The 26,736-nt window shown below is 51.2% G+C and overlaps 1 long non-coding RNA gene across 1 annotated transcript in view; it reads left to right on the forward strand.

The window, feature by feature from the left end:
* Window positions 1–23,037, forward strand: part of LOC140468615 (uncharacterized) — an 88,130-nt gene extending 65,093 nt beyond the window's left edge. Inside the window, exon 3 of the long non-coding RNA XR_011955725.1 lies at window positions 22,234–23,037. This is a non-coding gene — a long non-coding RNA (uncharacterized lncRNA). The remainder of the gene's footprint in view (window positions 1–22,233) is intronic.
* Window positions 23,038–26,736: the final 3,699 nt, after the last annotated feature.

Below are 26,736 nucleotides of genomic sequence, written 5' to 3' on the forward strand. Positions count from 1 at the left end.
TCTGTATATAAACCACCCCGAACCACTCGATTAGATTCCAGTCTGTAACTCCCTCCCGGGGTATCTGTTATTCTGTATATAACCCCACCCCGAACCCCTCGATTAGATTCCAGTCTGTAACTCCCTCCCGGGGTATCTGTTATTCTGTATATAAACCCCACACCGAACCCCTCGATTAGATTCCAGTCTGTAACTCCCTCCCCGGGGTATCTGTTATTCTGTATATAAACCACCCCGAACCCCTCAATTAGATTCCAGTCTGTAACTCCCTCCCCGCGGTATCTGTTATTCTGTCTGTAAACCCTACCCCGAACCCCTCGATTAGATTCCAGTCTGTAACTCCCTCCCCGCGGTATCTGTTATTCTGTATATAACCCACCCCGAACCCCTCGATTAGATTCCAGTCTGTAACTCCCTCCCCGCGGTATCTGTTATTCTGTATATAACCCACCCCAAACCCCTCGATTAGATTCCAGTCTGTAACTCCCTCCCCGCGGTATCTGTTATTCTGTCTGTAAACCCTACCCCGAACCCCTCGATTAGATTCCAATCTGTAACTCCCTCCCGGGGTATCTGTTATTCTGTATATAAACCCCACCCCGAACCCCTCGGTTAGATTCCAGTCTGGAACTCCCTCCCCGGGGGTATCTGTTATTTTGTATATAAACCCCCCCGAACCCCTCGATTAGATTCCGGTCTGTAACTCCCTCCCGGGCTATCTGTTATTCTGTATGTACAACAACCCGAATCCCTCCATTCGATTCCAGTCTGTAACTTGCTCCCGGGCTATCTGTTATTCTGTATATAAACCACCCTGAACCCCTCGATTAGATTCCAGTCTGTAGCTCCTTCCGGGGTATCTGTTATTCTGTATATAATCCCCACCCTGAACCGCTCGATTAGATTCCAGTCTGTAACTCCCTCCCGGGGTATCTGTTATTCTGTATATAAACCCCAACCCGAACCCCTCGATTCGATTCCAGTCGTTAACTCACTCCCCGGGGTATCTGTTATTCGGTATATAAACCCCACCCCGAACCCCTCGATTAGATTCCAGTCTGTAACTCCCTCCCCGGGGTATCTGTTATTCTGTATATAAACCACCCCGAACCCCTCGATTAGATTCCAGTCTGTAACTCCCTCCCGGGGTATCTGTTATTCTGTATATACACCACCCCGAATCCCTCGATTAGATTCCAGTCTGTAACTCCCTCCCAGGTATCTGTTATTTTGGATATAAACCCCACCCCGAACCCCTCGATTAGATTCCAGTCTGTAACTCCCTCCCGGGGTATCTGTTATTCTGTATATAAACCACCCCGAACCCCTCGATTAGATACCAAACTGTAACTCCCTCCCCAGGGTATCTGTTATTCTGTATATAAACCACCCCGAACCCCTCGATGAGATTCCAGTCGGTAACTCCCTCCCCGGGGTATCTGTTATTCTGTATATAAACCCCACCCCGAACCCCTCGATTCGATTCCAGTCTGTAACTCCCTCCCGGGGTATCTGTTATTCTATATATAAACCACCCCGAACCCCTCGATTAGATTCCAGTCTGTAACTCCCTCCCGGGGTATCTGTTATTCTGTATATAAACCACCCCGAACCACTCGATTAGATTCCAGTCTGTAACTCCCTCCCCGGGGTATCTGTTATTCTGTAGATAAACCCCACCCCGAACCCCTCGATTAGATTCCAGTCTGTAACTCCCTCCCCGGGGTATCTGTTATTCTGTATATAACCCACCCCGAACCCCTCGATTAGATTCCAGTCTGTAACTCCCTCCCCGGGGTATGTGTTATTCTGTATATAATCAATCCCGAACCCCTCGATTAGATTCCAGTCTGTAACTCCCTCCCGGGGTATCTGTTATTCTGTATATAAACCACCCCGAACCCCTCGATGAGATTCCAGTCTGTAACTCCCTCCCGGGGTATCTGTTATTCTGTATATAAACCCCACCCCGAACCCCTCGATTAGATTCCACTCTGTAACTCCCTCCCCCGGGGTATCTGTTATTCTGTATATAAACCACCCCGAACCCCTCGATGAGATTCCAGTTTGTAACTCCCTCCCGGGGTATCTGTTATTCTGTATATAAACCCCACCCCGAACCCCTCGATTAGATTCCAGTCTGTAACTCCCTCCCGGGTATCTCTTATTCTGTATATAAACCCCACCCCGAACTACTCGATTAGATTCCAATCTATAACTCCCTCCCGGGGTATCTGTTATTCTGTATATAACCCACCCCGAACCCCTCGATTAGATTCCAGTCTGTAACTCCCTCCCCGGGGTATGTGTTATTCTGTATATAATCAATCCCGAACCCCTCGATTAGATTCCAGTCTGTAACTCCCTCCCGGGGTATCTGTTATTCTGTATATAAACCACCCCGAACCCCTCGATGAGATTCCAGTCTGTAACTCCCTCCCCGGGGTATGTGTTATTCTGTATATAATCAATCCCGAACCCCTCGATTAGATTCCAGTCTGTAACTCCCTCCCGGGGTATCTGTTATTCTGTATATAAACCACCCCGAACCCCTCGATGAGATTCCAGTCTGTAACTCCCTCCCGGGGTATCTGTTATTCTGTATATAAACCCCACCCCGAACCCCTCGATTAGATTCCACTCTGTAACTCCCTCCCCCGGGGTATCTGTTATTCTGTATATAAACCACCCCGAACCCCTCGATGAGATTCCAGTTTGTAACTCCCTCCCGGGGTATCTGTTATTCTGTATATAAACCCCACCCCGAACCCCTCGATTAGATTCCAGTCTGTAACTCCCTCCCGGGTATCTCTTATTCTGTATATAAACCCCACCCCGAACTACTCGATTAGATTCCAATCTATAACTCCCTCCCGGGGTATCTGTTATTCTGTATATAAACCACCCCGAACCCCTCGATTAGATTCCAGTCTGTAACTCCCTCCCCGGGGTATCTGTTATTCTGTATATAATCAATCCCGAACCCCTCGATTAGATTCCAGTCTGTAACTCCCTCCCCGGGGTATCTGTTATTCTGCATATAAACCCCACCCCGAACCTCTCGATTAGATTCCAGTCGGTAACTCCCTCCCCGGGGTATCTGTTATTCGGTATATAAACCACCCCGAACCACTCGATGAGATTCCAGTCTGTAACTCCCTCCCGGGTATCTGTTATTCTGTATATAAACCTCCCCGAACCCCTCGATTAGATTCCAGTCAGTAACTCCCTCCCCGGGGTGTCTGTTATTCTGTATATAATCAATCCCGAACCCCTCGATTAGATTCCAGTCTGTAACTCCCTCCCGGGGTATCTGTTATTCTGTATATAAACCACCCCGAACCCCTCGATGAGATTCCAGTCTGTAACTCCCTCCCGGGGTATCTGTTATTCTGTATATAAACCCCACCCCGAACCCCTCGATTAGATTCCACTCTGTAACTCCCTCCCCCGGGGTATCTGTTATTCTGTATATAAACCACCCCGAACCCCTCGATGAGATTCCAGTTTGTAACTCCCTCCCGGGGTATCTGTTATTCTGTATATAAACCCCACCCCGAACCCCTCGATTAGATTCCAGTCTGTAACTCCCTCCCGGGTATCTCTTATTCTGTATATAAACCCCACCCCGAACTCCTCGATTAGATTCCAATGTATAACTCCCTCCCGGGGTATCTGTTATTCTGTATATAAACCACCCCGAACCCCTCGATTAGATTCCAGTCTGTAACTCCCTCCCCGGGGTATCTGTTATTCTGTATATAATCAATCCCGAACCCCTCGATTAGATTCCAGTCTGTAACTCCCTCCCCGGGGTATCTGTTATTCTGCATATAAACCCCACCCCGAACCCCTCGATTAGATTCCAGTCTGTAACTCCCTCCCGGGTATCTGTTATTCTGTATATAAACCTCCCCGAACCCCTCGATTAGATTCCAGTCAGTAACTCCCTACCCGGGGTATCTGTTATTCTGCATATAAACCCCACCCCACCTCTCGATTAGATTCCAGTCGGTAACTCCCTCCCCGGGGTATCTGTTATTCGGTATATAAACCCCACCCCGAACCCCTCGATTAGATTCCAGTCTGTAACTCCCTCCCCGGGGTATCTGTTATTCTGTATATAACCCCACCCCGAACCCCTCTATTAGATACCAGTCTGTAACTCCCTCCCCGGGGTATCTGTTATTCTGTATATAAACCCCACCCCGAACCCCTCGATTAGATTCCAGTCTGTAACTCCCTCCCCGGGGTATCTGTTATTCTGTATATAACCCCACCCCGAACCCCTCTATTAGATTCCAGTCTGTAACTCCCTCCCCGGGGTATCTGTTATTCTGTATATAAACCCCACCCCGAACCCCTCTATTAGATTCCAGTCTGTAACTCCCTCCCCGGGGTATCTGTTATTCTGTATATAACCCCACCCCGAACCCCTCTATTAGATTCCAGTCTGTAACTCCCTCCCGGGGTATCTGTTATTCTGTATATAAACCCCCCCGAACCCCTCTATTAGATTCCAGTCTGTAACTCCCTCCCCGGGGTATCTGTTATTCTGTATATAAACCACCCCGAACCACTCGATTAGATTCCAGTCTGTAACTCCCTCCCGGGGTATCTGTTATTCTGTATATAACCCCACCCCGAACCCCTCGATTAGATTCCAGTCTGTAACTCCCTCCCCGGGGTATCTGTTATTCTGTATATAATCAACCCTGAACCTCTCGATTAGATTCCAGTCTGTAACTCCCTCCCGGGGTATCTGTTATTCTGTATATAAACCCCCCCGAACCCCTCGATTAGATTCCAGTCTGTAACTCCCTCCCCGGGGTATCTGTTATTCTGTATATAACCCCACCCCGAACCCCTCTATTAGATACCAGTCTGTAACTCCCTCCCCGGGGTATCTGTTATTCTGTATATAAACCACCCCGAACCACTCGATTCGATTCCAGTCTGTAACTCCCTCCCGGGGTATCTGTTATTCTGTATATAACCCCACCCCGAACCCCTCGATTAGATTCCAGTCTGTAACTCCCTCCCCGGGGTATCTGTTATTCTGTATATAATCAACCCCGAACCTCTCGATTAGATTCCAGTCTGTAACTCACTCCCGGGGTATCTGTTATTCTGTATATAAACCCCCCCGAACCCCTCGATTAGATTCCAGTCTGTAACTCCCTCCCGGGGTATCTGTTATTCTGTATATAAACCCCACACCGAACCCCTCGATTAGATTCCAGTCTGTAACTCCCTCCCCGGGGTATCTGTTATTCTGTATATAAACCACCCCGAACCCCTCAATTAGATTCCAGTCTGTAACTCCCTCCCCGCGGTATCTGTTATTCTGTCTGTAAACCCTACCCCGAACCCCTCGATTAGATTCCAGTCTGTAACTCCCTCCCCGCGGTATCTGTTATTCTGTATATAACCCACCCCGAACCCCTCGATTAGATTCCAGTCTGTAACTCCCTCCCCGCGGTATCTGTTATTCTGTATATAACCCACCCCGAACCCCTCGATTAGATTCCAGTCTGTAACTCCCTCCCCGCGGTATCTGTTATTCTGTATATAACCCACCCCAAACCCCTCGATTAGATTCCAGTCTGTAACTCCCTCCCCGGGGTATCTGTTATTCTGTATGTAAACCCTACCCCGAACCCCTCGATTAGATTCCAATCTGTAACTCCCTCCCGGGGTATCTGTTATTCTGCATATAAACCCCACCCCGAACCCCTCGATTAGATTCCAGTTTGTAACTCCCTCCCCGGGGTATCTGTTATTCTGTATATAAACCCCACCCCGAACCCCTCGGTTAGATTCCAGTCTGGAACTCCCTCCCCGGGGGTATCTGTTATTTTGTATATAACCCCACCCCGAACCCCTCTATTAGATTCCAGTCTGTAACTCCCTCCCGGGGTATCTGTTATTCTGTATATAACCCCACCCCGAACCCCTCGATTAGATTCCGGTCTGTAACTCCCTCCCGGGCTATCTGTTATTCTGTATGTACAACAACCCGAATCCCTCCATTCGATTCCAGTCTGTAACTTGCTCCCGGGCTATCTGTTATTCTGTATATAAACCACCCTGAACCCCTCGATTAGATTCCAGTCTGTAACTCCCTCCCGGGGTATCTGTTATTCTGTATATACACCACCCCGAATTCCTCGATTAGATTCCAGTCTGTAACTCCCTCCCAGGTATCTGTTATTTTGGATATAAACCCCACCCCGAACCCCTCGATTAGATTCCAGTCTGTAACTCCCTCCCGGGGTATCTGTTATTCTGTATATAAACCACCCCGAACCACTCGATTAGATTCCAAACTGTAACTCCCTCCCCAGGGTATCTGTTATTCTGTATATAAACCACCCCGAACCCCTCGATGAGATTCCAGTCTGTAACTCCCTCCCTGGGGTATCTGTTATTCTGTATATAAACCCCACCCCGAACCCCTCGATTCGATTCCAGTGTGTAACTCCCTCCCGGGGTATCTGTTATTCTATATATAAACCACCCCGAACCCCTCGATTAGATTCCAGTCTGTAACTCCCTCCCGGGGTATCTGTTATTCTGTATATAAACCACCCCGAACCACTCGATTAGATTCCAGTCTGTAACTCCCTCCCCGGGGTATCTGTTATTCTGTAGATAAACCCCACCCCGAACCCCTCGATTAGATTCCAGTCTGTAACTCCCTCCCCGGGGTATCTGTTATTCTGTATATAACCCACCCCGAACCCCTCGATTAGATTCCAGTCTGTAACTCCCTCCCCGGGGTATCTGTTATTCTGTATATAACCCACCCCGAACCCCTCGATTAGATTCCAGTCTGTAACTCCCTCCCCAGGGTATCTGTTATTCTGTATATAATCAATCCCGAACCCCTCGATTAGATTCCAGTCTGTAACTCCCTCCCGGGGTATCTGTTATTCTGTATATAAACCACCCCGAACCCCTCGATGAGATTCCAGTCTGTAACTCCCTCCCGGGGTATCTGTTATTCTGTATATAAACCCCACCCCGAACCCCTCGATTAGATTCCACTCTGTAACTCCCTCCCCCGGGGTATCTGTTATTCTGTATATAAACCACCCCGAACCCCTCGATGAGATTCCAGTTTGTAACTCCCTCCCGGGGTATCTGTTATTCTGTATATAAACCCCACCCCGAACCCCTCGATTAGATTCCAGTCTGTAACTCCCTCCCGGGTATCTCTTATTCTGTATATAAACCCCACCCCGAACTCCTCGATTAGATTCCAATCTATAACTCCCTCCCGGGGTATCTGTTATTCTGTATATAAACCACCCCGAACCCCTCGATTAGATTCCAGTCTGTAACTCCCTCCCCGGGGTATCTGTTATTCTGTATATAATCAATCCCGAACCCCTCGATTAGATTCCAGTCTGTAACTCCCTCCCCGGGGTATCTGTTATTCTGCATATAAACCCCACCCCGAACCTCTCGATTAGATTCCAGTCGGTAACTCCCTCCCCGGGGTATCTGTTATTCGGTATATAAACCACCCCGAACCACTCGATGAGATTCCAGTCTGTAACTCCCTCCCGGGTATCTGTTATTCTGTATATAAACCTCCCCGAACCCCTCGATTAGATTCCAGTCAGTAACTCCCTCCCCGGGGTGTCTGTTATTCTGTATATAATCAATCCCGAACCCCTCGATTAGATTCCAGTCTGTAACTCCCTCCCCGGGGTATCTGTTATTCTGCATATAAACCCCACCCCGAACCCCTCGATTAGATTCCAGTCTGTAACTCCCTCCCGGGTATCTGTTATTCTGTATATAAACCTCCCCGAACCCGTCGATTAGATTCCAGTCAGTAACTCCCTCCCCGGGGTATCTGTTATTCTGCATATAAACCCCACCCCACCTCTCGATTAGATTCCAGTCGGTAACTCCCTCCCCGGGGTATCTGTTATTCGGTATATAAACCCCACCCCGAACCCCTCGATTAGATTCCAGTCTGTAACTCCCTCCCCGGGGTATCTGTTATTCTGTATATAACCCCACCCCGAACCCCTCTATTAGATACCAGTCTGTAACTCCCTCCCCGGGGTATCTGTTATTCTGTATATAAACCCCACCCCGAACCCCTCGATTAGATTCCAGTCTGTAACTCCCTCCCCGGGGTATCTGTTATTCTGTATATAACCCCACCCCGAACCCCTCTATTAGATTCCAGTCTGTAACTCCCTCCCCGGGGTATCTGTTATTCTGTATATAAACCCCACCCCGAACCCCTCTATTAGATTCCAGTCTGTAACTCCCTCCCCGGGGTATCTGTTATTCTGTATATAACCCCACCCCGAACCCCTCTATTAGATTCCAGTCTGTAACTCCCTCCCGGGGTATCTGTTATTCTGTATATAAACCCCCCCGAACCCCTCTATTAGATTCCAGTCTGTAACTCCCTCCCCGGGGTATCTGTTATTCTGTATATAAACCACCCCGAACCACTCGATTAGATTCCAGTCTGTAACTCCCTCCCGGGGTATCTGTTATTCTGTATATAACCCCACCCCGAACCCCTCGATTAGATTCCAGTCTGTAACTCCCTCCCCGGGGTATCTGTTATTCTGTATATAATCAACCCTGAACCTCTCGATTAGATTCCAGTCTGTAACTCCCTCCCGGGGTATCTGTTATTCTGTATATAAACCCCCCCGAACCCCTCGATTAGATTCTAGTCTGTAACTCCCTCCCCGGGGTATCTGTTATTCTGTATATAACCCCACCCCGAACCCCTCTATTAGATACCAGTCTGTAACTCCCTCCCCGGGGTATCTGTTATTCTGTATATAAACCCCACCCCGAACCCCTCGATTAGATTCCACTCTGTAACTCCCTCCCCCGGGGTATCTGTTATTCTGTATATAAACCACCCCGAACCCCTCGATGAGATTCCAGTTTGTAACTCCCTCCCGGGGTATCTGTTATTCTGTATATAAACCCCACCCCGAACCCCTCGATTAGATTCCAGTCTGTAACTCCCTCCCGGGTATCTCTTATTCTGTATATAAACCCCACCCCGAACTCCTCGATTAGATTCCAATCTATAACTCCCTCCCGGGGTATCTGTTATTCTGTATATAAACCACCCCGAACCCCTCGATTAGATTCCAGTCTGTAACTCCCTCCCCGGGGTATCTGTTATTCTGTATATAATCAATCCCGAACCCCTCGATTAGATTCCAGTCTGTAACTCCCTCCCCGGGGTATCTGTTATTCTGCATATAAACCCCACCCCGAACCCCTCGATTAGATTCCAGTATGTAACTCCCTCCCGGGTATCTGTTATTCTGTATATAAACCTCCCCGAACCCCTCGATTAGATTCCAGTCAGTAACTCCCTCCCCGGGGTATCTGTTATTCTGCATATAAACCCCACCCCACCTCTCGATTAGATTCCAGTCGGTAACTCCCTCCCCGGGGTATCTGTTATTCGGTATATAAACCCCACCCCGAACCCCTCGATTAGATACCAGTCTGTAACTCCCTCCCCGGGGTATCTGTTATTCTGTATATAAACCCCACCCCGAACCCCTCGATTAGATTCCAGTCTGTAACTCCCTCCCCGGGGTATCTGTTATTCTGTATATAACCCCACCCCGAACCCCTCTATTAGATTCCAGTCTGTAACTCCCTCCCCGGGGTATCTGTTATTCTGTATATACACCCCACCCCGAACCCCTCTATTAGATTCCAGTCTGTAACTCCCTCCCCGGGGTATCTGTTATTCTGTATATAACCCCACCCCGAACCCCTCTATTAGATTCCAGTCTGTAACTCCCTCCCGGGGTATCTGTTATTCTGTATATAAACCCCCCCGAACCCCTCTATTAGATTCCAGTCTGTAACTCCCTCCCCGGGGTATCTGTTATTCTGTATATAAACCACCCCGAACCACTCGATTAGATTCCAGTCTGTAACTCCCTCCCGGGGTATCTGTTATTCTGTATATAACCCCACCCCGAACCCCTCGATTAGATTCCAGTCTGTAACTCCCTCCCCGGGGTATCTGTTATTCTGTATATAATCAACCCTGAACCTCTCGATTAGATTCCAGTCTGTAACTCCCTCCCGGGGTATCTGTTATTCTGTATATAAACCCCCCCGAACCCCTCGATTAGATTCCAGTCTGTAACTCCCTCCCCGGGGTATCTGTTATTCTGTATATAACCCCACCCCGAACCCCTCTATTAGATACCAGTCTGTAACTCCCTCCCCGGGGTATCTGTTATTCTGTAAACAAACCACCCCGAACCACTCGATTAGATTCCAGTCTGTAACTCCCTCCCGGGGTATCTGTTATTCTGTATATAACCCCACCCCGAACCCCTCGATTAGATTCCAGTCTGTAACTCCCTCCCCGGGGTATCTGTTATTCTGTATATAATCAACCCCGAACCTCTCGATTAGATTCCAGTCTGTAACTCCCTCCCGGGGTATCTGTTATTCTGTATATAAACCCCCCCGAACCCCTCGATTAGATTCCAGTCTGTAACTCCCTCCCGGGGTATCTGTTATTCTGTATATAAACCCCACACCGAACCCCTCGATTAGATTCCAGTCTGTAACTCCCTCCCCGGGGTATCTGTTATTCTGTATATAAACCACCCCGAACCCCTCAATTAGATTCCAGTCTGTAACTCCCTCCCCGCGGTATCTGTTATTCTGTATGTAAACCCTACCCCGAACCCCTCGATTAGATTCCAATCTGTAACTCCCTCCCCGCGGTATCTGTTAATCTGTATATAAACCACCCCGAACCCCTCAATTAGATTCCAGTCTGTAACTCCCTCCCCGCGGTATCTGTTATTCTGTATATAAACCCCACACCGAACCCCTCGATTAGATTCCAGTCTGTAACTCCCTCCCCGGGGTATCTGTTATTCTGTATATAAACCACCCCGAACCCCTCAATTAGATTCCAGTCTGTAACTCCCTCCCCGGGGTATCTGTTATTCTGTATGTAAACCCTACCCTGAACCCCTCGATTAGATTCCAGTCTGTAACTCCCTCCCGGGGTATCTGTTTTTCTGTATATAAACCCCACCCCGAACCCCTCGGTTAGATTCCAGTCTGGAACTCCCTCCCCGGGGGTATCTGTTATTGTGTATATAAACCCCACCCCGAACCCCTCGATTAGATTCCAGTCTGTAACTCCCTCCCCGGGGTATCTGTTATTCTGTATATAAACCACCCCGAACCCCTCGATTAGATTCCGGTCTGTAACTCCCTCCCGGGGTATCTGTTATTCTGTATATAAACCCCACACCGAACCCCTCGATTAGATTCCAGTCTGTAACTCCCTCCCCGGGGTATCTGTTATTCTGTATATAAACCACCCCGAACCCCTCAATTAGATTCCAGTCTGTAACTCCCTCCCCGCGGTATCTGTTATTCTGTCTGTAAACCCTACCCCGAACCCCTCGATTAGATTCCGGTCTGTAACTCCCTCCCGGGCTATCTGTTATTCTGTATGTACAACAACCCGAATCCCTCCATTCGATTCCAGTCTGTAACTTGCTCCCGGGCTATCTGTTATTCTGTATATAAACCCCACCCCGAACCCCTCGATTAGATTCCAGTCTGTAGCTCCTTCCGGGGTATCTGTTATTCTGTATATAAACCCCACCCTGAACCGCTCGATTAGATTCCAGTCTGTAACTCCCTCCCGGGGTATCTGTTATTCTGTATATAAACCCCAACCCGAACCCCTCGATTAGATTCCAGTCGTTAACTCACTCCCCGGGGTATCTGTTATTCGGTATATAAACCCCACCCCGAACCCCTCGATTAGATTCCAGTCTGTAACTCCCTCCCCGGGGTATCTGTTATTCTGTATATAAACCACCCCGAACCCCTCGATTAGATTCCAGTCTGTAACTCCCTCCCGGGGTATCTGTTATTCTGTATATACACCACCCCGAATCCCTCGATTAGATTCCAGTCTGTAACTCCCTCCCAGGTATCTGTTATTTTGGATATAAACCCCACCCCGAACCCCTCGATTAGATTCCAGTCTGTAACTCCCTCCCGGGGTATCTGTTATTCTGTATATAAACCACCCCGAACCCCTCGATTAGATTCCAAACTGTAACTCCCTCCCCAGGGTATCTGTTATTCTGTATATAAACCACCCCGAACCCCTCGATGAGATTCCAGTCTGTAACTCCCTCCCCGGGGTATCTGTTATTCTGTATATAAACCCCACCCCGAACCCCTCGATTCGATTCCAGTCTGTAACTCCCTCCCGGGGTATCTGTTATTCTATATATAAACCACCCCGAACCCCTCGATTAGATTCCAGTCTGTAACTCCCTCCCGGGGTATCTGTTATTCTGTATATAAACCACCCCGAACCACTCGATTAGATTCCAGTCTGTAACTCCCTCCCCGGGGTATCTGTTATTCTGTAGATAAACCCCACCCCGAACCCCTCGATTAGATTCCAGTCTGTAACTCCCTCCCCGGGGTATCTGTTATTCTGTATATAACCCACCCCAAACCCCTCGATTAGATTCCAGTCTGTAACTCCCTCCCCGGGGTATCTGTTATTCTGTATATAATCAATCCCGAACCCCTCGATTAGATTCCAGTCTGTAATTCCCTCCCGGGGTATCTGTTATTCTGTATATAAACCACCCCGAACCCCTCGATGAGATTCCAGTCTGTAACTCCCTCCCGGGGTATCTGTTATTCTGTATATAAACCCCACCCCGAACCCCTCGATTAGATTCCACTCTGTAACTCCCTCCCCCGGGGTATCTGTTATTCTGTATATAAACCACCCCGAACCCCTCGATGAGATTCCAGTTTGTAACTCCCTCCCGGGGTATCTGTTATTCTGTATATAAACCCCACCCCGAACCCCTCGATTAGATTCCAGTCTGTAACTCCCTCCCGGGTATCTCTTATTCTGTATATAAACCCCACCCCGAACTCCTCGATTAGATTCCAATCTATAACTCCCTCCCGGGGTATCTGTTATTCTGTATATAAACCACCCCGAACCCCTCGATTAGATTCCAGTCTGTAACTCCCTCCCCGGGGTATCTGTTATTCTGTATATAATCAATCCCGAACCCCTCGATTAGATTCCAGTCTGTAACTCCCTCCCCGGGGTATCTGTTATTCTGCATATAAACCCCACCCCGAACCTCTCGATTAGATTCCAGTCGGTAACTCCCTCCCCGGGGTATCTGTTATTCGGTATATAAACCACCCCGAACCACTCGATGAGATTCCAGTCTGTAACTCCCTCCCGGGTATCTGTTATTCTGTATATAAACCTCCCCGAACCCCTCGATTAGATTCCAGTCAGTAACTCCCTCCCCGGGGTGTCTGTAATTCTGTATATAATCCATCCCGAACCCCTCGATTAGATTCCAGTCTGTAACTCCCTCCCGGGGTATCTGTTATTCTGTATATAAACCACCCCGAACCCCTCGATGAGATTCCAGTCTGTAACTCCCTCCCGGGGTATCTGTTATTCTGTATATAAACCCCACCCCGAACCCCTCGATTAGATTCCACTCTGTAACTCCCTCCCCCGGGGTATCTGTTATTCTGTATATAAACCACCCCGAACCCCTCGATGAGATTCCAGTTTGTAACTCCCTCCCGGGGTATCTGTTATTCTGTATATAAACCCCACCCCGAACCCCTCGATTAGATTCCAGTCTGTAACTCCCTCCCCGGGGTATCTGTTATTCTGTATATAACCCCACCCCGAACCCCTCGATTAGATTCCAGTCTGTAACTCCCTCCCCGGGGTATCTGTTATTCTGTATATAAACCCCACCCCGAACCCCTCTATTAGATTCCAGTCTGTAACTCCCTCCCCGGGGTATCTGTTATTCTGTATATAACCCCACCCCGAACCCCTCTATTAGATTCCAGTCTGTAACTCCCTCCCGGGGTATCTGTTATTCTGTATATAAACCCCCCCGAACCCCTCGATTAGATTCCAGTCTGTAACTCCCTCCCCGGGGTATCTGTTATTCTGTATATAAACCACCCCGAACCACTCGATTAGATTCCAGTCTGTAACTCCCTCCCCGGGGTATCTGTTATTCTGTATATAACCCCACCCCGAACCCCTCGATTAGATTCCAGTCTGTAACTCCCTCCCCGGGGTATCTGTTATTCTGTATATAATCAACCCTGAACCTCTCGATTAGATTCCAGTCTGTAACTCCCTCCCGGGGTATCTGTTATTCTGTATATAAACCCCCCCGAACCCCTCGATTAGATTCCAGTCTGTAACTCCCTCCCCGGGGTATCTGTTATTCTGTATATAACCCCACCCCGAACACCTCTATTAGATACCAGTCTGTAACTCCCTCCCCGGGGTATCTGTTATTCTGTATATAAACCACCCCGAACCACTCGATTAGATTCCAGTCTGTAACTCCCTCCCGGGGTATCTGTTATTCTGTATATAACCCCACCCCGAACCCCTCGATTAGATTCCAGTCTGTAACTCCCTCCCCCGGGTATCTGTTATTCTGTATATAATCAACCCCGAACCTCTCGATTAGATTCCAGTCTGTAACTCCCTCCCGGGGTATCTGTTATTCTGTATATAAACCCCCCCGAACCCCTCGATTAGATTCCAGTCTGTAACTCCCTCCCGGGGTATCTGTTATTCTGTATATAAACCCCACACCGAACCCCTCGATTAGATTCCAGTCTGTAACTCCCTCCCCGGGGTATCTGTTATTCTGTCTGTAAACCCTACCCCGAACCCCTCGATTAGATTCCGGTCTGTAACTCCCTCCCGGGCTATCTGTTATTCTGTATGTACAACAACCCGAATCCCTCCATTCGATTCCAGTCTGTAACTTGCTCCCGGGCTATCTGTTATTCTGTATATAAACCACCCTGAACCCCTCGATTAGATTCCAGTCTGTAGCTCCTTCCGGGGTATCTGTTATTCTGTATATAAACCCCACCCTGAACCGCTCGATTAGATTCCAGTCTGTAACTCCCTCCCGGGGTATCTGTTATTCTGTATATAAACCCCAACCCGAACCCCTCGATTAGATTCCAGTCGTTAACTCACTCCCCGGGGTATCTGTATTTCGGTATATAAACCCCACCCCGAACCCCTCGATTAGATTCCAGTCTGTAACTCCCTCCCCGGGGTATCTGTTATTCTGTATATAAACCACCCCGAACCCCTCGATTAGATTCCAGTCTGTAACTCCCTCCCGGGGTATCTGTTATTCTGTATATACACCACCCCGAATCCCTCGATTAGATTCCAGTCTGTAACTCCCTCCCAGGTATCTGTTATTTTGGATATAAACCCCACCCCGAACCCCTCGATTAGATTCCAGTCTGTAACTCCCTCCCGGGGTATCTGTTATTCTGTATATAAACCACCCCGAACCCCTCGATTAGATTCCAAACTGTAACTCCCTCCCCAGGGTATCTGTTATTCTGTATATAAACCACCCCGAACCCCTCGATGAGATTCCAGTCTGTAACTCCCTCCCCGGGGTATCTGTTATTCTGTATATAAACCCCACCCCGAACCCCTCGATTCGATTCCAGTCTGTAACTCCCTCCCGGGGTATCTGTTATTCTATATATAAACCACCCCGAACCCCTCGATTAGATTCCAGTCTGTAACTCCCTCCCGGGGTATCTGTTATTCTGTATATAAACCACCCCGAACCACTCGATTAGATTCCAGTCTGTAACTCCCTCCCCGGGGTATCTGTTATTCTGTAGATAAACCCCACCCCGAACCCCTCGATTAGATTCCAGTCTGTAACTCCCTCCCCGGGGTATCTGTTATTCTGTATATAACCCACCCCGAACCCCTCGATTAGATTCCAGTCTGTAACTCCCTCCCCGGGGTATCTGTTATTCTGTATATAATCAATCCCGAACCCCTCGATTAGATTCCAGTCTGTAACTCCCTCCCGGGGTATCTGTTATTCTGTATATAAACCACCCCGAACCCCTCGATGAGATTCCAGTCTGTAACTCCCTCCTGGGGTATCTGTTATTCTGTATATAAACCCCACCCCGAACCCCTCGATTAGATTCCACTCTGTAACTCCCTCCCCCGGGGTATCTGTTATTCTGTATATAAACCACCCCGAACCCCTCGATGAGATTCCAGTTTGTAACTCCCTCCCGGGGTATCTGTTATTCTGTATATAAACCCCACCCCGAACCCCTCGATTAGATTCCAGTCTGTAACTCCCTCCCGGGTATCTCTTATTCTGTATATAAACCCCACCCCGAACTCCTCGATTAGATTCCAATCTATAACTCCCTCCCGGGGTATCTGTTATTCTGTATATAAACCACCCCGAACCCCTCGATTAGATTCCAGTCTGTAACTCCCTCCCCGGGGTATCTGTTATTCTGTATATAATCAATCCCGAACCCCTCGATTAGATTCCAGTCTGTAACTCCCTCCCCGGGGTATCTGTTATTCTGCATATAAACCCCACCCCGAACCTCTCGATTTGATTCCAGTCGGTAACTCCCTCCCCGGGGTATCTGTTATTCGGTATATAAACCACCCCGAACCACTCGATGAGATTCCAGTCTGTAACTCCCTCCCGGGTATCTGTTATTCTGTATATAAACCTCCCCGAACCCCTCGATTAGATTCCAGTCAGTAACTCCCTCCCCGGGGTATCTGTTATTCTGTATATAATCAATCCCGAACCCCTCGATTAGATTCCAGTCTGTAACTCCCTCCCGGGGTATCTGTTATTCTGTATATAAACCACCCCGAACCCCTCGATGAGATTCCAGTCTGTAACTCCCTCCCGGGGTATCTGTTATTCTGTATATAAACCCCACCCCGAACCCCTCGATTAGATTCCACTCTGTAACTCCCTCCCCCGGGGTATCTGTTATTCTGTATATAAACCACCCCGAACCCCTCGATGAGATTCCAGTTTGTAACTCCCTCCCGGGGTATCTGTTATTCTGTATATAAACCCCACCCCGAACCCCTCGATTAGATTACAGTCTGTAACTCCCTCCCGGGTATCTCTTATTCTGTATATAAACCCCACCCCGAACTCCTCGATTAGATTCCAATCTATAACTCCCTCCCGGGGTATCTGTTATTCTGTATATAAACCACCCTGAACCCCTCGATTAGATTCCAGTCTGTAACTCCCTCCCCGGGGTATCTGTTATTCTGTATATAATCAATCCCGAACCCCTCGATTAGATTCCAGTCTGTAACTCCCTCCCCGGGGTATCTGTTATTCTGCATATAAACCCCACCCCGAACCCCTCGATTAGATTCCAGTCTGTAACTCCCTCCCGGGTATCTGTTATTCTGTATATAAACCTCCCCGAACCCCTCGATTAGATTCCAGTCAGTAACTCCCTCCCCGGGGTATCTGTTATTCTGCATATAAACCCCACCCCGACCCTCTCGATTAGATTCCAGTCGGTAACTCCCTCCCCGGGGTATTTGTTATTCGGTATATAAACCACCCCGAACCACTCGATGAGATTCCAGTCTGTAACTCACTCCTGGGGTATCTGTTATTCTGTATATAAACCTCCCCGAACCCCTCGATTAGATTCCAGTCAGTAACTCCCTCCCCGGGGTATCTGTTATTCTGCACATACACTACCCCGAATCCCTCGATTAGATTCCAGTCTGTAACTCCCTCCCCGGGGTATCTGTTATTCTGTATATAAACCCCACCCCGAACCCCTCGATTAGATTCCAGTCTGTAACTCCCTCCCCGTGGTATCTGTTATTCTGTATATAAACCCCACTGCGAACCCCTCGATTCGATTCCAGTCTGTAACTCCCTCCCGGGGTATCTGTTATTCTGTATATAACCCCACCCCGAACCCCTCGATTAGATTCCAGTCTGTAACTCCCTCCCCGGGGTATCTGTTATTCTGTATATAAACCACCCCGAACCCCTCGATTAGATTCCAGTCTGTAACTCCCTCCCCGGGGTATCTGTTATTCTGTATAAAAACCACCCCGAACCCCTCGATTAGATTCCGGTCTGTAATTCCCTCCCCGGGGTATCTGTTATTCTGTATATAAACCCCCCGAACCCCTCGATTAGATTCCAGTCAGTAACTCCCTCCCCGGGGTATCTGTTATTCTGCATATAAACCCCACCCGAACCTCTCGATTAGATTCCAGTCTGTAACTCCCTCCCGGGGTATCTGTTATTCTGTATATAAACCCCCCCGAACCCCTCGATTAGATTCCAGTCTGTAACTCCCACCCCGGGGTATCTGTTATTCTGTATATAAACCCCACCCTAAACCCCTCGATTAGATTCCAGTCTGTAACTCCCTCCCGGAGTATCTGTTATTCTGTATATAAACCCCCCCGAACCCCTCGATTAGATTCCAGTCTGTAACTCCCTCCCCGGGGTATCTGTTATTCTGTATATAAACCCCCCCGAACCTCTCGATTAGATTCCAGTCTGTAACTCCCTCCCCGGGGTATCTGTTATTCTGTATATAAACCCCACTCCGAACCCCTCGATTAGATTCCGGTCTGTAACTCCCGCCCCGGGGTATCTGTTATTCTGTATATAAACCACCCCGAACCCCTCGATTAGATTCCAGTCTGTAACTCCCTCCCCGGGGTATCTGTTATTCTGTATATAAACCACCCCGAATCCCTCGATTAGATTCCAGTCTGTAACTCCCTCCCGGGGTATCTGTTATTCTGTATATAAACCCCCCCCGAACCCCTCGATTAGATTCCGGTCTTTAACTCCCTCCCCGGGGTATCTGTTATTCTGTATATAAACCCCACCCCGAACCCCTCGATTAGATTCCGGTCTTTAACTCCCTCCCCGGGGTATCTGTTATTCTGTATATAAACCCCCCTGAACCCCTCGATTAGATTCCAGTCTGTAACTCCCTCCCGGGGTATCTGTTATTCTGTATATAAACCCCCCCCGAACCCCTCGATTAGATTCCGGTCTGTAACTCCCGCCCAGTTATCTGTTATTCTATATATATCTGTCCCTGTGTTTTCTGTGTAAAAACCGCTGTATTCCGCCCTCCCTTTACACGTTGCCTCACTTCCCGCTTTTGCTCCCCCTCGCCTTGCCACTTTCGCTGAGTGAGTGCGTCACCTTGAGTCAGCATTTCCTCTGAGGTTTGTGCTCCTTCTGCCTGTGCCCAGGTTCGGGAGGAAGTGGAGTGGGGTGCGAGGGGCGTTGGTGAGACAGATCGGGGTCCTGCTCCCGATGCCCATTCCTGTTCCTTCCTGAGTCCCACACGTTTGCAACTGATGACCTGAAGGGACGGGCTAGAATACCCTTTCCCGTCGAATGGAATGGTCCTTGCTCTCATTACACTAATGGGATGGGATTAATTGCATTGAGGCAGAGAATCCACCGTAATCTCCTTTAACCTGCGTCTTCCTCAGCAGCTGATCTTAGCCTGCTCCCAGTCTTCGAACACATACACACACACAGAGAGAGAGAGAGACATGGAAAATGGCAGGTGAACGACCCAAATAAATAGGGAGCCCACCTGTAGGGGAGAGGGGCCGCAGAGAGTCCGAGAGAGAGAATGTGGATTGCACAGTGGGGAGAGATGCTGAGAGATGGATACAGGAAACAAGAGAGAGTGATGAAGGGAGGGAGAGTAGGAACCACTGGGACAAGATGAGGCTCTCTCTAATCCTGACTCATTTTGACCTGTCATTGTGGTCTGCGGTTGTTCATTTGAGACGTGGTAGAGACACATGCAGTAATGGAGCGGGCCCAGAGGATTTCTGATTGGGTGTGTGTGAGTGTGTGTGTGTGTGTGTGAGAGTGTGTGAGAGATAGTGTGTGTGTGTGAGTGTGAGAGTGTGTGAGAGATAGTGTGTGTTTGTGTGTGTGTGTGTGAGAGTGTGTGAGAGATAGTGTGAGTGTGTGTGTGAGAGAGAGTGTGTGTGAGTGTGTGTGTGCGTGTGTGTGTCTGAGAGTGTGTGTGCGAGTGTGTGTGAGGGAGAGGGTGTGTGTGCGAGTGTGTGTGAGGGAGAGGGTGTGTGTGTGAGAGAGAGTGTGAGAGGGTGTGTGTGAGACAGTGTGTGAGTGTGAGTGTGTGTGTGTGTGTGAGAGATAGTGTGAGTGTGTGTGTGAGAGTGTGTGTGTGAGTGCGTGTCTGTGTGTGTGTCTGAGAGTGTGTGTGCGAGTGTGTGTGAGGGAGAGGGTGTGTGTGCGAGTGTGTGTGAGGGAGAGGGTGTGTGTGTGAGAGAGAGTGTGAGAGAGAGGGTGTGTGTGAGAGAGTGTGTGAGTGTGAGTGTGTGTGTGTGTGTAAGAGTGTGTGTGAGAGAGAGGGTGCATGTGTGTGAGAGTGTGTGAGTGTGAGTGTGTGTGTAAGAGTGTGTGTGAGAGAGAGGGTGCGTGTGTGAGAGTGTGTGTGAGAGTGTGTGTGAAAGAGAGGGTGCGTGTGTGAGAGAGTGTGTGAGTGTGAGAGAGTGTGCGTTTTGGTGTGTGTGTGTGGTTGTGAGAGAATGTGTGTGTGTGGGTATATGTGTGGGTGTGAGAGAGTGTGCATGAGAGTGTGTGTGTGTGTGCGTGCGTGCGTGTTGGGGTGAGTGTGTGTATGTGTGAGAGAGTGTGTCTGTGTGTGCATGTGTGTGTATGTGCGAGAGAGAGTGTGGGTGTGTGTGAGTGTGCGTGTGTGTGTGAGAGAGTGTGTGTGTTTGAGAGTGTGTGTGTGCGCGCATGCATGTTTGGGTGTGTGTGTGAGTGTGTGTCTGTCTGTGTGTGTGCATGCGTATTGGGGTGTGTATGTGAGTGTGTGTGTCGGTGTGTGTGTGAGAGAGTGTGTGTGCGTGCGTGTTGGGGTGCGTGTGTCTGTGTGCGCGCGTGTTGGGGTGTGAGTGTGCGTGCGTGTTGGGGTGTGTGTGTAAGAGTGTGTGTGCGTGTTGGGGTGTGTGTGTCTGTGTGTGCGTGCTGTTGGGGTGGGTGTGTGCGTGTGTGTCTCTATGTGTGTGTGTGTGTGTGTGAGTGTGTGTGTGCATGTTGGGGTGTGTATGTGTGAGTGTGTCTGTGTGTGCGTGTGCATTTGTATGAGTATGTGTCTGTGTGTGTGCGTTTCTATGTGTGTGTGTGTTTGTGTGCGTGTGCATTTGTGTGTGTGTCTGTGTGCGTGTTTTTGTGTGTGTGTGTGCGTGTGCATTTGTGTGAGTGTGTGTCTGTGTGTGTGCGTGTTTCTATGTGTGTGAGAGAGTGTGTGTGCGTGCGTGTTGGGGTGTGTGTGTGTGTGTGTGTGCGACAGAGAGAGTGTCTGTGTGTGCATGCGTGCGTGTTAGTGTGCGTGTGAGTGTGTGTGTGTGTGTGAGAGAGTGTGTGTGCACGCGTGCGTGTTGGGGTGTGTGTGTCTGTGTGCGTGCATGCATGTTGAGGTGTGTGTCTGTGTGTGGGTGCGTGCCTGTTGGGATGTGTGAGTCATTGTGTGTGTACGCGTGTTTGGGTGTGTGTATGACTGTGTGTGTATGTGAGAGTGTGTGTGTGCGTGGATGTTGGGCTGTGTGTGTGAGTGTGCATTTGTGTGAGTGTGTGTGTGTGTGACAGAGTGTGTGTGTGTGCGTGCGTACATGTTGGGGTGTGTTTCTATGAGTGTGTGTGTGTGTGTGTGTCCCTCACCCCCCCCCTCCCTGTGTTGTCACCCACTCTCTCCCCTCACCACCATTTACAAGTCCCCCCCCGTGTGTGTGTGTGTGTGTGTGTGTGTGTGTCCCTCACCCCCCCCACCCCTCCCCGTGTTGTCACCCACTCTCTCCCCTCACCACCATTTACAAGTCCCCCCAGTGTTTGCACTTTCCAACGGTCCCACCTGTGTACCATTCCCGAGGAAGGGCTCCGGCCCGAAACGTTCATTACCCTGCTCCTCACATGCTGCCTGACAGGCTGTGCTTTTCCAGCGCCACTCTCCCACTGTGCACAGCAAGATCCCAAAGGCGAAGGCTACCGTGCCCAGCTCCCACTACAGTGAACGGTCCTCCAGAGCTGAAATTTAACCGGGAAATAAATGACCCCTGTGTCGTACCCACCAACCAGATCCCATTCCCAATCCCCGGGTCAGGGAGGGATCAGGGAGTGAGGACGAATCCGACCGGGATCGTGCTCTGGGAAGTTGGTGGTGAGGGAGTTAACCTGCAGGATATTGGAAACTGTGACAAAGTCAGCTCCTCCCTCTCTCCCTCTCTCTCTCTCTCTTTCTCAGACGAGTCAGTGACGTGCACCCAGACGACGTGTTCACGAACATGTAGATCCGCAGTACAGGCAGCTCTATAAAAAAAAACCCCGGCCAGCCTTCAGGAAACAGAGCTGATTACGGACATTGCAGAGGCTGCTGAAAGCAGAGGGAGAGAACGACAGAGGCAGAGAGAGAGGTAAAACACGACAGAGGCAGAGAGAGAGAGAGAGAGAGAACTGACAGAGACCAAGACACGCACAGAGACAGAGAGACAGAGACAGAGAGAGAGAGAGAGTGTGGGGTGGAGAGAGAGAGAGAGAGACACAGAGAGACAGAGGGAGACAGAAACAGAGAGAGTGTGGGGTGAAGACAGAGACAGAGAGAGAGAGAGACAGAGAGAGGGAGACAGAAACAGAGAGAGTGTGGGGTGGAGAGAGAGAGAGAGAGACAGAGAGAGGGAGAGAGAAACAGAGAGAGTGTGGGGTGAAGACAGAGAGAGAGAGACAGAGATAGAGACAGAGAGTGTGGGGGAGAGTCAGAGAGACAGAGAGTGTGACAAATCGCAGAGGGACGGTGTACAGGAGGGACGAGCTTACAAGAGAGACGTACAGACCGGAAGAGCGAGATATTGAGGTTGTGCATCAGAGATACAGAGCCAGGGAGTGACAGGGAGAGAGAGCCAAGGGCAGAGACGCTCCGAGGTCAACCCACCCCACCATCAGGAGCTCTGTGTGTCCCTGAGACTCACTCCCGCCTTCCTGAAGTCTCACTCCTTCCAGCCGCCCTCAACGCAACATCCCTCCCTCCTCCAACCGGGAGATGGACGAGGATAACAAGGTAGGTGAGGGTCCACCTCATGTTCTGAGGGGTGGAACGGGGAGGGGGGGGGGGAGAGGGAGAGAGGGGAGGGGGGAGAGGGAGGGGGGAGGGAGAGGAGAGGGGGAGGGAGAGAGGGAGAGGGGAGGGAGATGGGGAGGGAGATAGGGAGAGGGGAGGGAGAGAGGGGAGGGGGAGGGGAGGGAGAGAGGGAGAGGGGAGGGAGAGAGGGGAGGGAGAGAGGGAGAGGGGAGGGAGAGAGCGAGGGGGAGGGGGAGGGAGATAGGGAGAGGGGAGGGGGAGAGGGGAGGGGGAGGGGAGGGAGAGAGGGAGAGGGGAGGGAGAGAGCGAGGGGGAGGGGGAGGGAGATAGGGAGAGGGGAGGGAGAGAGGGGAGGGAGAGGGGAGGGGGAGGGGAGGAAGAGAGGGAGAGGGGAGGGAGATAGGGAGAGGGGAGAGAGAGGGGAGGGAGAGGGGAGAGGGGAGGGGGAGGGGAGGGAGAGAGGGAGAGGGGAGGGAGAGAGCGAGGGGGAGGGGGAGGGAGATAGGGAGAGGGGAGGGAGAGGGGAGGGGGAGGGGAGGGAGAGAGGGAGAGGGGAGGGAGATAGGGAGAGGGGAGAGAGAGGGGAGGGAGAGGGGAGAGGGGAGGGGGAGGGGAGGGAGAGAGGGAGAGGGGAGGGAGAGAGCGAGGGGGAGGGGGAGGGAGATAGGGAGAGGGGAGGGAGAGGGGAGGGGGGGAGGGGAGGGAGAGGGGAGAGGGGAGGGAGATAGGGAGAGGGGGAGAGGAGAGGGGAGGGAGAGGGGAGGGGGAGGGGAGGGAGAGAGGGAGGGGGGGGGGGGGGGGGAGGGGGGGGGGGGGGGGGGGGGGGGGGGGGGGGGGGGGGGGGGGGGGGGGGGGGGGGGGGGGGGGGGGGAGGGGGGGGGGGGGGGGGGGGGGGGGGGGGGGGGGGGGGGGGGGGGGGGGGGGGGGGGGGGGGGGGGGGGGGGGGGGGAGGGGGGGGGGGGGGGGGGGGGGGGGGGGGGGGGGGGGGGGGGGGGAGGGAGAGGCGAGGGGGGAGGGGGAGAGGAGAGAGAGGGAGAGGGGAGGGAGGGAGGGAGAGGGAGAGGTGGAGAGGAGAAAGAGGGGAGGGGGAGAGGAGAGAGAGGGAGAGGGGAGGGGGAGAAGGGACCGAGAGAGGAGGCAAGAAGAGTCTGGGTGGAGGGAGAGAGGGAAGACAGAGTGAGGGAGGAGAGGGAGACAGAGAGGGATGGAGGGACAGAGGAGGGGACAGAGAGAAGGGGGCGATGGGGAAAAGGGGATGGAGAGAAAGGTGGGGGCTGGTGTTGGGGAGAGGGAGGAGGGTTGGCGGAGGATTGAAATGGGCCGATGGGTATAAACAGGAAGGGTGGGTCAGTCGTGGACTCAAACACCAAATATGACCCATTTCAAACCAACCTCCCATTAGGGAGGACATTCAAAGGACAAATCTGGGCAGCAAGGGAGAGAGCTCGACTATCTCAGAGAGAGAGAGAGAGAGATGGAGGGAGGGAGAGAGAGAGAGAGGGATGGGGGAGAGAGAGGGAGGGAGAGGGGGGGGAGAGGAAGGGGGGGAGAGAGAGACAGAGAGAGATGGGGGAGAGAGTGGGGGGAGAGAGAGAGAGACAGAGATATGGGGGAGAGAGAGGGAGGGAGAGATGGGGGAGAGGGAGGGAGGGAGAGAGACAGACAGACAGAGAGAGAGGGAGAGAGAGAGATGAGGGAGAGGGAGGGAGAGAGAGATGGGGGAGAGAGAGGGAGGGAGAGTGGGGGGAGAGGAAGGGAGGGAGAGAGGGGGGAGAGAGAGAGAGACAGAGATATGGGGGAGAGAGAGGGAGGGGAGAGATGGGGGAGAGGGAGGGAGGGAGAGAGAGAGAGACAGAGAGAGAGCGAGAGAGAGAGATGGGGGAGAGGGAGGGAGAGAGAGATGGGGGAGAGAGGGAGGGAGGGAGAGAGAGAGAGACAGAGAGAGATGGCGAGAGAGAGGGAGAGAAAGAGATGGGGGAGAGAGAGGGAGGGAGAGAGAGAGAGAGAGACAGAAGGAGAGATGGGGAGAGAGAGGGAGAGAAAGAGAGAGATGGAGGGAGAGAGATGGGGCAGAGGGGGGAGGGAGAGAGAGAACGAGGGAGAGGGAGAGAGATGGGGAGAGAGAGGGAGGGAGCAAGAGAGATGGAGGGAGAGGGAGGGAGGGAGAGATGGAGGGAGAGGGAAGGAGAGAGAGAGAGGGAGGGAGCAAGAGAGATGGAGGGAGAGGGAGAGAGATGGGGAGAGAGGGAGGGAGACAGAGACGGAGATAAGATAGTTTGAGAGATGAAGAGAGACAGAGTGGGGTGGGGTGGGACCGATCTGTCTGAGATATGAACATGTGAGTTAGGTGCAGAAACGAGACCATTCATGTCCACACAGTTATCTGATAAACACAGGCCTGGTCTGACTGGGAACCTCACTCTGGAATAACTCCGACAGCACCATTCCCCACGTCAGTGTGGGAGGGAGAGAGAGGGAATGTGTGAGAGACAGGGATGGAGAGGGGGGAATGTGTGAGGAACAGGGATGGAGAGGGGAATGTGTGAGAGACAGGGATGGGGGGGGGAATGTGAGAGGAACAGGGATGGAGGGGGGAATGTGAGAGGAACAGTGATGGAGAGAGGGAATGTGAGAGGAACAGGGATGGAGAGGGGGGAATGTGAGAGGAACAGGGATGGAGAGGGGGGAATGTGAGAGGAACAGGGATGGAGAGGGGGAATGTGAGAGACAGCGATGGAGAGAGGGAATGTGAGAGACAGTGATGGAGAGAGGGAATGTGAGAGGAACAGGGATGGAGAGAGGGAATGTGAGAGACAGTGATGGAGAGGGGGAATGTGTGAGGAACAGGGATGGAGGGGGGAATGTGAGAGGAACAGTGATGGAGAGAGGGAATGTGAGAGACAGTGATGGAGAGGGGGAATGTGAGAGACAGTGATGGAAAGGGAGAATGTGAGAGACAGTGATGGAAAGGGAGAATGTGAGAGACTGGGTGATGGAGAGAGGGAATGTGAGAGACAGTGGTGGAGAGAGGGAATGAGAGAGACAGTGATGGAGAGAGGGAACGTGTGAGGCGGAGTGATGGAGAGGGGGAACGTGTGAGGCTGAGTGATGGAGAGAGGGAACGTGTGAGGCTGAGTGATGGAGAGAGGGAATGTGAGAGACAGTGATGGAAAGAGGGAACGTGTGAGGCTGAATGATGGAGAGAGGGAATGTGAGAGACAGTGATGGAGAGGGGGAACGTGTGAGGCTGAGTGATGGAGAGAGGGAACGTGTGAGGCTGAGTGATGGAGAGGGGGAACGTGTGAGGCTGAGTGATGGAGAGGGGGAACGTGTGAGACTGAGTGATGGAGAGAGGGAATGTGAGAGACAGTGGTGGAGAGAGGGAATGAGAGAGACAGTGATGGAGAGAGGGAACGTGTGAGGCGGAGTGATGGAGAGGGGGAACGTGTGAGGCTGAGTGATGGAGAGAGGGAATGTGAGAGACAGTGATGGAGAGGGGGAACGTGTGAGGCTGAGTGATGGAGAGAGGGAACGTGTGAGGCTGAGTGATGGAGAGGGGGAACGTGTGAGGCGGAGTGATGGAGAGAGGGAACGTGTGAGACTGAGTGATGGAGAGGGGGAACGTGTGAGGCTGAGTGATGGAGAGAGGGAATGTGAGAGACAGTGATGGAG

This window comes from Chiloscyllium punctatum, chromosome 47, assembly GCF_047496795.1.
Source record: "Chiloscyllium punctatum isolate Juve2018m chromosome 47, sChiPun1.3, whole genome shotgun sequence".
NCBI classification, from domain to species: Eukaryota; Metazoa; Chordata; class Chondrichthyes; order Orectolobiformes; family Hemiscylliidae; genus Chiloscyllium; species Chiloscyllium punctatum.